Source organism: Tamandua tetradactyla, chromosome 9 (genome assembly GCF_023851605.1).
Source record: "Tamandua tetradactyla isolate mTamTet1 chromosome 9, mTamTet1.pri, whole genome shotgun sequence".
NCBI classification, from domain to species: domain Eukaryota; kingdom Metazoa; phylum Chordata; class Mammalia; order Pilosa; family Myrmecophagidae; genus Tamandua; species Tamandua tetradactyla.
Genome location: NC_135335.1, coordinates 15,248,823 through 15,262,542, shown reverse-complemented (window position 1 = coordinate 15,262,542; position 13,720 = coordinate 15,248,823). Strand labels below are relative to the sequence as shown.

Here is a 13,720-nt window from a genome sequence, read left to right as displayed (position 1 = left end):
GGAGAGTAGAAGAAGGAATTTGTATTTTTCTGGCTTGGAATTCTTAGGTGGAAGATGGTGGCTTAGATAAGATTGGAGAGCAAGATGAGTTTTGATTTGGAGGTGCTTGAGGGGTCATGTAAGCAGTAAAAAAAAAAAAAAAAGGTGTATCCTATATATGATAGCCACATTTTTTTGAAAACTAAGGAATAGTATGAGAGGCTCCATGTTAAAATCACCTGGCAAACTTTAAAAACATGATACTTGGACCTCATCTGCAGAGAATCTGATTTTTTAGGGCTAAAGCTAGTGCAATAATTTATATTTTTGAGTAAAAAGGAACTTTTTGTCCAAGATCATAGACAAAAAAGTGACCAGAACTGGGCTTTAAATCCACCTTTTGTCATCAAGATACCAAACCTAGGGCAAATTTATATTACTGTGTTAACTTTCCATTACTGCATAACTTACTACCATAATGTCAGTGGCTTAAAAAACATCCAGTTATTAGCTCACAGTTCTGTGCTTCATAAGTCCCACAAGCATGGCTGAATTCTTTGCTCAGGGTATCACAGGCTGAAATCAGGATGACCACTAGATTAATTTCTCATCTGGAGGCACTGGTGGAAAATCTGCCAACCTCACTCTTGTTGGCAGAATTTAGTTTCTTGCAGCTGTAGGACACAGGTCCCTATTTCCACACTGCTGTCAGCTGGGAACTGGCTCTCGGTTCCCAGAAACTGCACATTCCTTGCCATGTGGATGCCTCATCTCTAAGCCAGCAAGGCGGCACACTTCAAATCTCTGACTTCCTCTTGTGTGACCAACCGGGGAAAACTGCTTTTAAAAGGCTCATGTGATTAGAAAATCCAGATACTCTATTTTAAAGTCAGCTGCATTATATGATAAAGCCTGTTCACAGGAGTAAAATTCATCATATTGACAGGAATTAGGCAGGGTATTTGGTGGGGAGGAGATCTTGGGAGCCATTTTAATTCTAAATGGAAAATAAAAAGGTGAAGTTTAGGCTAAACAAATGATAGCCTCTTGAGTGTGGAGAATTGTTTGAAGCCATCTAGTTTAGGTAACAGCTCCACACCATTAATCTTAACAGTACTCTTATGATTTAAGAGAAGGGCAATCTAGAATCATCAGGCATTTTGTCCATTGTTTATGAATACTAAAGTCATTTTCCTTTCAAGTCATAAAAAACCTGCATTTACCTATTAATCAAGTGATTCTGAGGCACTAAATTATTTTATTTTACCTCAATGATCTTAAGGAATTTATTAAAAACCTTTTTTTTAAGTGAACAAATGCAAAGGATGCAAAATTATAAAATGGGAGGTAGAGGTGGAATAAAGGTGGCATCTTAGGATGTATCATTAAAATGGGACTTCTCTGAGTTTGAGACAGATCTGAGCCAATTCCATTTTTTGAGAATATGTATATTAACATATGAAGAACTACCAAGATGTTCATATCATTTAACATTGAAAATCTGTTTTTCAATTTATGCTACAGAACCCTTCTCATAAGAACAACAAATATATACAAAAAGTTATTCAATACACTATTGATTTTAATAATTAAAAAAACATTTTAAAATCTAAATGTCCATCATCAGGAATTTGACTTAATACATTGTGTTATATCCATGTAGTCTGATAGGGTTCATGGGTTAAAAAGAATGAAATAAGTCCATATAATGAGAAAAGAAAATAATTTATTTTGAATGAGATAGGTAAATTGCAGGGCAGTTTTTTTACAAAAACAATTTTTATTGTTAAATATAACATGTATACAAAGAAAAGAAAGAAAAGGCAATGATTTTCAACATACACTTCAACAAGTAGATTTATCATAGCTACTCCAAACACTGGAGGTTAGGAGAAATATTTTTTTTTCTTTTTTGTGCAAAATAACATATATACAAAAAAGCAATGAATTTCAAAGCACTTTGCAACAATTAGTTGTAGAACAGATTTCAGAGTTTGTGGCTTCAGGTATGGATTACAGATCCACCATTTTAGGTTTTAATTCTAGCTGCTTTAAGGGACTGGAAACTAAAAGAAATATTAATATAATAATTCGGCAGTCATACTTGTTTTTAAACCCTACCTTCTCTGTATAACCCCATCATCACTTTTGATCTTCCGCCCACTCTTTAGGGATATTTGGGCTATGCCCATCCTGACGCTTTCATGTTGGAAGAGGCTGTTGATAATATTGGATAGGGGAATGGAACTAGTTGATGTTCTGGAGTGACTGACCTATTTCAGGAATTATCTGGCCCAGGGACCCATCTGGAAGTTGTTGTAGGTTTCTGGAAAGTTGCCCTAGTGCATGGAACCTTTTTGTAGAATCTTTTTTTTTTATTCTCAAACCTTAACAAACAAACATACAAACAGTCTATACATGGTGTACAATCAGTGGCTCACAATAGTATCACATAGTTGTGTATCATCACCATGATCATTTTTTTGAAAATTTACATCACCCCAGCAAAAGAAAAAAGAAAAAGCTTACACATACCATTCCACTTACGCCTCCCTCTCTTGACCACTAGTATTTCAATCTACTCCATTTATTTTAACCTTTGTTCCCCCTATTATTTATTTTTTATCCATATTTTTTACTCATCTGTCCTTACCCTAGATAAAAGGAGAATCAGACACAGGTTTTCACAATCACACAGTCACATTGTGAAAGCTATATAATTATGCAATCATCTTCAAGAAACATGGCTACTGGAACACAGCTCTACAAGTTCCAGGTACTTCCCTCTAGCCACTTCGATATACCATAAATTTAAAAGGTGTATCCATATATTGCATAAGAATAACCTCCAGGATAACCTCTCAACTCTGTTTGAAATCTCTCAGCCACTGACACTTAATTTTGTCTCATTTTCTTACCCTTTTTGGTGGAGAAGATTTTCTCAATCCCTTGGTGCTGAGTCTCTGCTTATCCCAGGATTTCTGCCCCACGTTGCCAGAAAGGTTTACAACCCTGGGAGTTGTGCCCACGTAGAGGGGGAGGGCAATGAGTTCACTTGCTGTTTCAGCTTAGAGAAAGAGAGAGACCACTTCTGAGCAACAAAAGTAATTCTCTGGGGGTGACACTTAGAAATTTTTTTTTAACTTTTAAAAATTGTATGATATATATACAAAGTACAGAAAGAAAAAAACAATAGTTTCCAAAGCACTCCTCAACAAGCAGCCACAGGACGGATCCCAGAGTTTGTCATGGACTACCATACCATCCTGTTCTAGTTCCCTAGCTGCCAGAATGCAATATACCAGAAACGCAATGGCTTTTAAAAAGAGGAATTTAATAAGTTGCTAGTGTACAGTTCTAAGGCTGAGAAAATGTCCCAATTACAACAAATCTATAGAAATGTCCAATCAAAGGGATCCAGGGAAAGATACCTTGATTCAAGAAGGCCGATGAAGTTCAGAGTTTCTCTCTCATCTGGTAAGGCACATGGTGAACACAGTCAGGGTTCCTCTCTCATCTGGAAGGGCACATGGTGAACATGGCGTCATCTGCTAGCTTCTTCTCCTGGCTTCCTGTTTCTTGAAGCTCCTGGGGAGGCAATTTCCTTCTTCATCTCCAAAGGTTGCTGGCTGGTGGACTCTACTTCTTGTGGCTATGCCATTCTGCTCTGCTCTCTCTCAATCTCTCCCGTCCCCAAACTGTTTCCTCTTTTATAGGACTTCAGAAACTAATCAAAATCTACCCAAATGGGTGGAGACATGTCATCACCTAATCCATCTTAACCACTCTTGATATAATCACATCTCTAGGGAGATTATCTAATTACAGATTCAAACATACAGTATTGAATGGGGATTATTCTGCCTTTACGAAATGGGATTTAGATTAAAGCATGGCTTTTCTAGGGGACATACATCCTTTCAAACCAGCACAGTCCTCCCAGATTTTTTCTTCTAGCTGCTCCAGAATGTAGGAGGCTAGAAGGAATAAATTTTTTTTATCATTGCCATCGACTTTTTCTCTCTCTCTCTCTTTTTTTTTTTTGTGAAACATAACATATACAAAAAAGCAATTAATTTCAAAGCATAGCACAATTAGTCGTAGAACAGATTTCAGAGTTTGGTATGAGTAACAATTCCACAATTTTCTTTTTTTAATTCTAGCTGCTCTAAGATACTGGAGACTAAAAGAAATATCAATTTAATGATTCAACAATCACATTTGTTTGTTAAACCCTACTTTCTCTGTATAACTACACCATCACCTTTGCTCTTTCTCCCAGTCTTTAGGGGGTATTTGGGCCATGGCCATTGTAATTTTTTCATTTTGGAAGGGGCTGTCAATAATAAGGAATAGGGGGATGAAACTAACTGATGTTCTGGATAGGCTGGGCCCTCTAGGTTTCAGGACTTCTCTGGTCCAGGGACCCATCTGGAGGTTATAGGTTTCTGGAAAGGTACCCTAGTGCATCAAACCTTTGTAGAATCTTATATATTGCCCTAGGTGTTCTTTAGGATTGGCAGGAATGGTTTTGGTTGGGGGTTGGCAAGTTACGATAGATAGCAATGTCTAATTGAAGCTTGAGAGTAGCCTCTTGACTCTATTTGAACTGTCCTGAGCCACTGATACCTTATTAGTTGCACTTCTTTTCCCTCTTTTGGTCAGGATGGCATTGTTGATCCCACGGTGCCAGGGTCAGACTCATCCCTGGGAGTCATCTCCCACGCTGGTAGGGAGACTTTCACCCCTGCATGTCATATCCCACTTAGGGGGAGAGGGCAATGATTTCACTTGCAGAGTTGGGCTTAGATAGAGAGTGGTGCAGGGCAGTTTTTAAAAACTGGGAAATCAAAATTATTCATCACATCTAGTTTGTAAACACGAATTTGCCTCATCATCTCTGTCATTGTAACTTGCCTACCACAGCTGAATATGAATATTAATAAAATTACAGAACGCATATTATTCCATTATGATTCTTTGTCAAGCATCACCTAAATAGCTCAGTTGGGATAAGTTTAGACTAAAGATCTCAGGGTCCACTTTGGTTTCTGTCAGTGCTCTTTAAATCTCAGCCTTTTAAGAGCCCTGGCCTGGCAGGATCCTGGAAGTATCTGTTCACAGTGCTTATTTAAGGGCTTCCAAAAAGGGACGCTGAGGTGGCTATCATTTGGGTTCTTATCCCCTATGGGTGATATAGTACATGACTGAATATGGAAGCTCTCCTCCCCCTACCCCCCACCTTTTTTTTTTGCTCCTGAGGGTGAAGGCAAAGGGAAAACGAAGACCGAAAGTGCATTTATGTCGCTGCTTTAACAACTACTTGGTATGAGGCCAGCATTCCTTCCCTAATCTTGGACCTGGGTCCTGTGACTGCGCTCTCCCGACACGATGCTCCCTTTCCTCTTGATCATTCCCTGCTCTCTCTCCTTTCATTCCTGTTTCCGTGGACATTCCAGGTAGCTGCGGGGGAAGAACCTTTCTCATAAGGTCAAAGCGGAGGGTGCGCTCGGGCTCCGCAGCGGTGTCTGGCGGCTGCGGAGCCGCCACCGTCTGTCCGGCGCGGGGCTGCCAAGTCCAGGACGCCCGCTTGCGAGGGATGCTGAGAGCCCCGCCTTCGCTCCGCCAAAGAATTCCTCGGAAGCATGCGAGGAAGGCTGTGTCCAACTGGTTTGCGGAGGACTAGTCTTGGTGGTTTAAAAGTAACCTTTTCTGGTTTACGTCTCCACTAGCTACCAGATAAAATGCAGCACGCCCAATTAAATTTGAATTTCAGAGAAACAATGAATATTTTAAAATGTATGTCTAAATACTGCATGGAGCATACCTATACTAGAAGAGCATTCGTTGTTTATCTGAAATTCAAAATTAACTGGGTTTATTTTGAAAACTGCCCTGCAGTTTTATTTGTTAAGTCACAAACCACTATTGTACATCATGTTCTCGCATCGCTCTTTACATCGCTCACAGTGTAAAGATGCTCAGAAAGTGTAGTCAGAATGTACTGGATTTCGGACTGGCACGGCTTCTGATCCCCAACGTCTCGCAGTTCACAAACGTGCTGCATCCTTTAGCTGATTTGTTCCCACTATCACCACACACACCACCGCTCTCAGGATTTATGTGAAAAAACCCCAGGAATCAGCTATCCCACCTATCTTCAGACTTTCCGGAGTTATCCATCCTGATTTGGGACAGGGGCGGAAGAGCAATCAGAGACTCTGGACTGGATCCTAATAATAAAAAAAGAAACCTTGTATCCAGCAAGAAACAGAAACTCTAGGGAAAAAAAAATGGAAAAATATGAGCAGGGACTCAGGGAATTGAAAGACAATATGAAGCACACGAATATATGTGTTGTGGGTGTCCCAGAAGGAGAAGAGAAGAGAAAAGGAGGAGAAAAACTAATGGAGGAAATTATCACTGAAAATTTCCCAACTCTTATGAAAGACTTAAAATTACAGATCCAAGAAGTGCAGCATACCCCAAAGAGAATAGATCCAAATAGACATACTCCAAGACATTTAATAATCAGAATGTCAGAGGTCAAAGAGGAAGAGAGGATCTTGAAAGCAGCAAGAGAAAAGCAATCCATCACATACAAGGGAAGCCCAATAAGACTATGCGCAGATCTCTCAGCAGAAACCATGGAGGCGAGAAGACAGTGGGATGATATATTTAAATTATTAAAAGAGAAAAACTGCCTACCAAGAATTCTATATCCAGCAAAATTGTCCTTCAAAAAATGAGGGAGAAATTAAAACATTTTCAGACAAAAAATCACTGAGAGAATTTGTGACCCAGAGACCAGCTCTGCAAGAACACTGGAGACAGATACAAAGAAGAGAGAGGTGTGGAGAAGAGTGTAGAAAGGAAGACTATGAATAAAGGTAAAAAGAAGGAAAATTAGATATGACATATAAGATCCAGAAGACAAAATAGTAGAAGAAAGTACTACCCATGCAGTAATAACACTGAATGTTAATGAATTAAACTCTCCAATCAAAAGACATAGTCTGGCAGAATGGATTAAAAACAGGACCCATCTATATGCTGTCTCTACTCAAAGGACACAAGGCCAAGGACACAAATGGACAGTTACACACCAATGTTTATAGCAGCATTGTTAACAATTACCAAGAGATGGAAACAGCCAAAATGTCCATCAACAGACAGTTGGCTAAACAAACTGTGACATTTACATAAGATGGAACATTATGCAGCTGTAAGACGGAATAAAGTTATGAAGTGTGTAACAACATGAATGGACCTTAAGGACATTATGCTGAGTGTGATTAGCCAGAAAAAAAAGGACAAATACTGTATGGTCTCACTGATATGAACTGACATTAGTGAATAAACTTAGAATATTTCCTTGGTAACAGAGACCATCAGGAGATAGAAATAGGGTAAGATATTGGGTAATTGGAGCTGAAGAGATACAGATTGTGCAACAGGACTGAATATAAAAACTCAGAAATGGACAGCACAATATTACCTAACTGTAACACAATTATGTTAAAACACTGAATGAAGCTGCATATGAGAATGATAGAGGGAGGAGGGCTGGGGCATAAATGAAATCACAAAGAAAGATAGACGATAAAGATTGAGATGGTGTGATCTAGGAATGCCTAGAGTGTACAATGATAGTGACTAAATGTACAAATTAAAAAAAAGTTTTTGCATGAGTAAGAACAAAAGAATGTCATTACTGCAGTGTGCTGAAAATAGATGATACTTAATATTTTAAAATTTCAACTAATGTGTGAGACTAAAGCAAAAAATGTTTATTTGGTACAAATCTATACTTTGACTAGTGCATCTCCTAATATAACTTATGTAGATAGTTGATTGAACACCTTAAGTACATGAAACTTTGTACGGGACATGAGATTTTGTTGGTTTGTCCAGGTGATGCCCTGATGAATCCCAGAGTGATTTGATCAGTGAGTGGGAAAGTATTTGCAAAGTCCCCTTCAGGGAATAGTGAGAACGGGGGAAAACTCAACTTCTCCAAGTTGAATTCTTGATATTTTCACAAGCAGTGTGGACAACCAAAGCTATAGGCTGAGCCCCCAGTCTTGGGGTTTGTTCATATGAAACTTAACCCCACAAGAGATAGGTCAAGCCTACTTAAAATTAAGCCTAAGAGTCACCCCCAAGAGAACCTCTTTTGTTGCTCAGATGTGGCCTCTCTCTCTAGCCAACACAGCAAGCAGACTCACCACCCTCCCCCTGCCTACGTGGGACATGACTACCAGGGGTGTGGATCTTTCTGGCAGCATGGGACAGAAATCCCAGAATGAGCTGAGATTCAGCATCAAGGGATTGAGAAAAACTCTAGAATGAGCTGAGACCCAGCATCAAGGGATTGAGAAAAGCTTCTCGACCAAAAGAGGGAAGAGTGAAATGAGAGAAAGTGTCAATGGCTGAGAGATTCCAAACAGAGTCGAGAGGTTATCCTGGAGGTTATTCTTATGCATTGAGTAGATATCACCTTGTTATTGAAGATGTAAAGGAGAGGCTGGAGGGAACTGCCTGAAAATGTAGAGCTGTGTTCCAGTAGCCATGTTTCTTGATGATGATTGTATAATGATATACCTTTCACAATGTGGCTGTGTGATTGTGAAAATCTTGTGTCTGATGCTCCTTTTTTCTACCTTGTCAACAGGCGGGTAGAACATATGGAATAAAAATAAATAATAGGGGGAACAAATGTTAAAAAATAGATTTAGTTTGAAATGCTAGTGATCAATGAAAGGGATCAGTAAGGGGTATGGCCTGTAAAAATTTTTTTTTTCTGTTTGTTATTTTTTTCTGTTGTCTTTTTATTTCTTTTTCTGAATTGATGCTAATGTTCTGGGAAATGATCATGATGATGAATATGCAACTATGTGATGATATTGTGAATTGCTGAGTGTATGTGTTGGGAATGTTTGTTTCTTGTAATTTTTTTTAATAAATAAAAAATTAAAAAAAAAAAAGAAACCTTGTGAAGATTGCCACTCCATTTTGGACAGTGCAATAATAGATGACGTGTTTAGACAGTGCCTTCTTTTTGGCCTGGTGTCAGGCTGGGCCCTGGGGAAAAGGGAAATAAGATTAGTCCTTGCATTCGAAGAATTAAGGTGTGGTGGAATACAAAATGGAGAGCTACTGTTTTTCGATTTACCCACACCCACCAGGCTTTCTATTAAGCTGTGTCAAGATACTAGTTGATAGGGAGCTTTATGCCAAAGGGTTCTGGAATGGAAGGATGCATTTTGATAAGGGACTCTTGAAAATTCAGTGATGATCAAAACGAAGAAAATCAAAATGGTTTTACTAACAGGTTGGGCAGTTCGAACTTTGCATGATACATGTCAGCGTGCTTTAAACTATCACTCGCATTTAAGGGGGAGGGGGTGTTTTTGTCATTATTACTCAGGAGGAAAAAGCGTTTTGAGCAAAGGTCAGCCACTTCGGCACCGTACAGGTGGGCGCCATAGGAAATATTGGGCCTTTGCCCTGAAAAGGCAAACTCTTTCCAGTTTCCACCTTCAAGAGGAGAGGGGGAATCCCTGTCCGAAGTATTTGGTGCCCCAGCAAGTACATCCCCAGCAAACTCCTACTTATCTTTCAAGGCACAGTTCTAATGCTTTCTTTTTTTTCCTTGCGAGGCGTTACTTTGCCCCCTTTCTAGTAATTCGTCAGTGCCTCCAAAGCACTTGAATATTCCTCTATGAAAGCATCGGTTGAACGGCTCTCAAGAGGGAGGTAAAAGAGGAGGTAATAGGAAACTGCCGAGAGAGAATGGCAGGAGGAGGGAGGAGTGAAAGGGAGGTGGCACTGCAGTTAGAACAGCACCGAGAACTGAAAGGGCGTGGCAGGATCTGTAAAATGCAAACAGTGGCCTGTGGTGGTGACAAGTATGGAGGGGGGAATGGGTTTAGTTAGCACAGGTAGAGCGCGTGCGCCGAGGCCAGGCAGGCGAGGTGCGCCCGGGGGCGGTGCGCGGTAAGCGCAGGCAAGCGGCGGCTTCGGCTACAAAAAGCCTGAGCCCCAGATGGTCTCAGCTGGTCTTCTTTGAACGTCCTTTAGAGATGGGCACCTGGCGGGGGACAGGGAACTGCGAAGTGGTGCCTACTCGGAGGAAGGGGCAGTCTGATACTTTTAACCCCTAAAGCATGGCGTCCAACCCCGTGCACCTTGGGTTAAGGGTAAAGGAACGCGCGCGCGCGTTTGTGTGTGTCGTGTGTCGGTGGGTGGATAAAAAGGCAGCTTCTCCTCCTTCTGCTAGGTTTGCAGGACAGAGCGTTCATGTTTGCCAAGGGAGCTTCCAAATGAAGGAAGGGCGCGCCTGCTTTTTTTTTTTTTTAACATATCTATATTCAGCTGCCAAGTAACTTAATCATTCCACTTCTATCCGCACCGCCACCTCCCCTTCCGCTCCTGCGGGATTTGGATTTGTGGATTGGAATTAGATTAAATCATACACAAAAGCAGATGCTGAGTGTTCGTGCAACAACGTGCTCTTAGCCCTCCGCACAACAGATTTCACAGTCTTCCCTCACCGAAGGGGCGCTGTGCTTCAGAGCCCGGATAGCTCAGTCGGTAGAGCATCAGACTTTTAATCTGAGGGTCCAGGGTTCAAGTCCCTGTTCGGGCGTACTCTTTTTCAGACAGTGAGCGACAAGAACTTGAAAGTTAAGTTTGAGATGCAGCGATTGTTAGCGGATTTCCTTCGAGAAGTGAATGAAATCCTCTAACTTCTGTGCTGCGGGTCCATCCACTTCCTGGGGAGAATCCCGAACTTTCCCACAACAAAAGTCTTTGTACACAGCCATCTCGGGGGTTTATCATTCTATTTCTCTGGGGACTGAAATAGATGGATTTAGTCTGCTGGGTTTCAACTACTGCTGCATTAAACTTTAGGGAAAAGACGCCTGGGATTCCCCCAGATGTCCCCTCCCTTCCCTCTCTTCCGAGTAGCCCCTGCCCACCCCCTCTTGGGTTCCTTCCTGCCTGCATGATATGACTTAGATCTTTCACTGTCCCACTCCTCTTTACTACCCTTCCAGAGAATTTTTCCTCACTCTAAAAATGAGAAGGTGACCATCTGGAAACTGAAACCCCAAACAGAACAGCAGCCCTCTCTGAACCAGGGCAAATCTTTTTTTCCCCAAAGTGTGGTCCTGTATTCGGGGAGAAGCTGAGGTTGAGATGGCAGCTTCTGCTGCATTTGAGAAGGGTGTGCATTAAGGGGCTAGAGTGGAACAAATGTTCTGGTGTACAAAAAGCAGAAAAAGTTACCTCCATCCCCCACCTCCTCACTCCACCCCCTCAATTCATAAGGAAAATATTCTGCTCCTGGAGAGGGTTTTAGGAAATTGGCTTGAGAATACAAGAGTTGCAGGCATGGGTTCATCAAGATTAAACTAATTTTCAGTGTGAGGTGAAGGGATCAGATACATCCTTGTTTCAGCCAGAGATTGGATCTTTCTTGCTTCAGCCAAATTTATGGGTTGGTGTTGTAAACAGGATGGAGATACAAACTGAAAGAAGCAGCTGCCCTCTTAGCCCAGGGACCACGGAATCTCCTAAGTCTTGATTAATGAAGCAGGGCCAAGATACAAGGAGGGCTCAGTTGTGAGGCCTGGCTTTGTCCCTCCAGGCACGAAAGCCTTACCCAGCACCGACACAAATCCTTCTCCCTCTCCAAAGCTCAGTTCACTCATTAGAAACAATGGAATACTGTAATAGTAATAACATGCACCTCATAAACTTGCAATGACTAAATGAGATAACAGTGCATGCACAGTACTTAGTATACACTTTGCAAAAAAAGCAAACCTTCAATACATGATATTATTATTATTATTATTAAAGAACTGCCAATCTAGCCAGGAAACAGAGATATTTATTGAAACAGATAAGGAGCCATTTCAAAGGCATATATGCCCAAAATGGCCAAGGCCATGGGCCCATATTCATGTGACTTCATTGGTAGGTATGTGCTGAAGGAGCAGGAATAGTTGCTGATCCAAGGATGAGTGGACTGGTTGGGCAAGATTCACTTACAGAAAGTGAATCATGGGACTCAGCATTCTAGGGAGAGAAACAAGGTAAAGAGCTGTGGCAAACATCCATCTTCCTGCCAGAGTCCCCTCGAAAGTTCTCAAGTCCACCCTTGGCTTAGTTGTCTCCTGACTGAACAAGAACAGACCAGACTGGGCCACCGACAGGATCTCCTAGTCTTCCACTCTTCCCTCCCTCAAGTCCACTCTCTCTCCAACTGTATTTCTCACCCTTCGGAAAGGTGATAACCTAAATTCTCTCTCGACCAAGAACTTTTGGGTTTTTGAACTAGTACAGCTGTGGGTTGGTCAGTTCTGCATGATTTGGGGGCAAATTCATTATCTCTCTAAAAAAAACAAGCATCATATCATATCCTATCGCTCTCACACTGGCGCTGTGTGTGTGTGTAGGAGGGTGGAGTGGTGGAGGATAGGGAGAGATTTAATGCAACCATATAGATCAAGTGTTGGGCACACAGTAGGCACTTAGTAAGTAGCTGTCTTTACTCTTAGTGGGACCCTAAGGAGAGAGAGAAAAAGCTTTAGGGAGACAATAAAATGTAGCCTGGGACAAGGTAGAACTTGAGAGAGAACCATAAAGCTTCTTCACATGACCGGAATTAGTGTACTCATTCAATGCTTTCAAAACCTTAGAGCTAAAAAGTATACAACTTAGGAGGTGAGAAGATTAAAAATGGAAAGAATGGAAGTGGGAGAAAATGGTAAAAGTCAGTTTAAATTCCCAGAACAGGACGTATGCCATCGTCGTCTTCGCCGAAATAGCTCAGTTGGGAGAGCGTTAGACTGAAGATCTAAAGGTCCCTGGTTCGATCCCGGGTTTCGGCAGAGATCTTTTTTTTTTTCTTTTAGCACCTGAGTTCTTTCTATTTTTATATAGAGTACAGGCACCACGCGGGGCATAGAGTACAGGCATTATGACTATAAATATAAAACCTCTAAAATCGGATATGGTAGGATAATTTCTCTGTCCCATCATCACTCCGTGTACACCATCGGGTATTAGGGACGAAGTTCTGCTGGGTAGCAGTTGTTACGTCCGTTTTGCAGCCTCCGGGCTCGATCCCCAGTGTGGCCACCTCGCTGGGGTCTAGCACATCTTCTCATAGACCATAGATTTCGGTAGTCTGCAAAGACTGCAAACCCTGCAAAAGTTAGGTTCCTGGTAGTACTTTAGGAAGGACAATTCCCAGTTAAAGACGTGGTTTATAAGCCCTTGTCTCTATGGGAAATATTTCTTGGAACCCATTTCCTCCCTGCGCTTTTAAGAAAGTTTGCCTGAAAAGATTGCTCAGAGCCAAAAACCACACAATCACCGACGAGAACATGACTCTAATAACTCTAACGACAGGTATGCAATTTTCCTGGTTACATGTTTATTGATCTGACTATGAAAGTTATGCATGTTCGCTCTAACGATTATTCGGAGCGTAAAGCAAAATACACGTAGGAAGCAGCTGTCTTTACTCTTAGTAGGACCCTAGGGAGGGAGAGAAAAATCATTAGGGAGACAATAAAAAGGTAGCCTGGGACATCGAGTGAGGTCAGCCTCTTAGCTCTAGGTCTAAAGCCAAGTAGCTCGCATTTCACTTTTTCCCTAAGTAACGGGAAAGTCTGACCTGTTACGAGAATTGTAAACCCAGCAAGGGGCAGGGCCTAAACCC

At 41.4% G+C, this 13,720-nt stretch overlaps 2 non-coding genes across 2 annotated transcripts; both read left to right on the top strand.

Moving 5' to 3' along the window:
* Positions 1-10,557: 10,557 nt before the first annotated feature.
* On the top strand, positions 10,558-10,630 carry TRNAK-UUU (transfer RNA lysine (anticodon UUU)). Its single transcript has one exon. It is a non-coding gene; the product is annotated as a tRNA-Lys (tRNA).
* Positions 10,631-12,811: 2,181 nt separating this feature from the next.
* Positions 12,812-12,884, top strand: TRNAF-GAA (transfer RNA phenylalanine (anticodon GAA)). Its single transcript has one exon. It is a non-coding gene; the product is annotated as a tRNA-Phe (tRNA).
* The last annotated feature ends 836 nt before the right edge of the window (positions 12,885-13,720 follow it).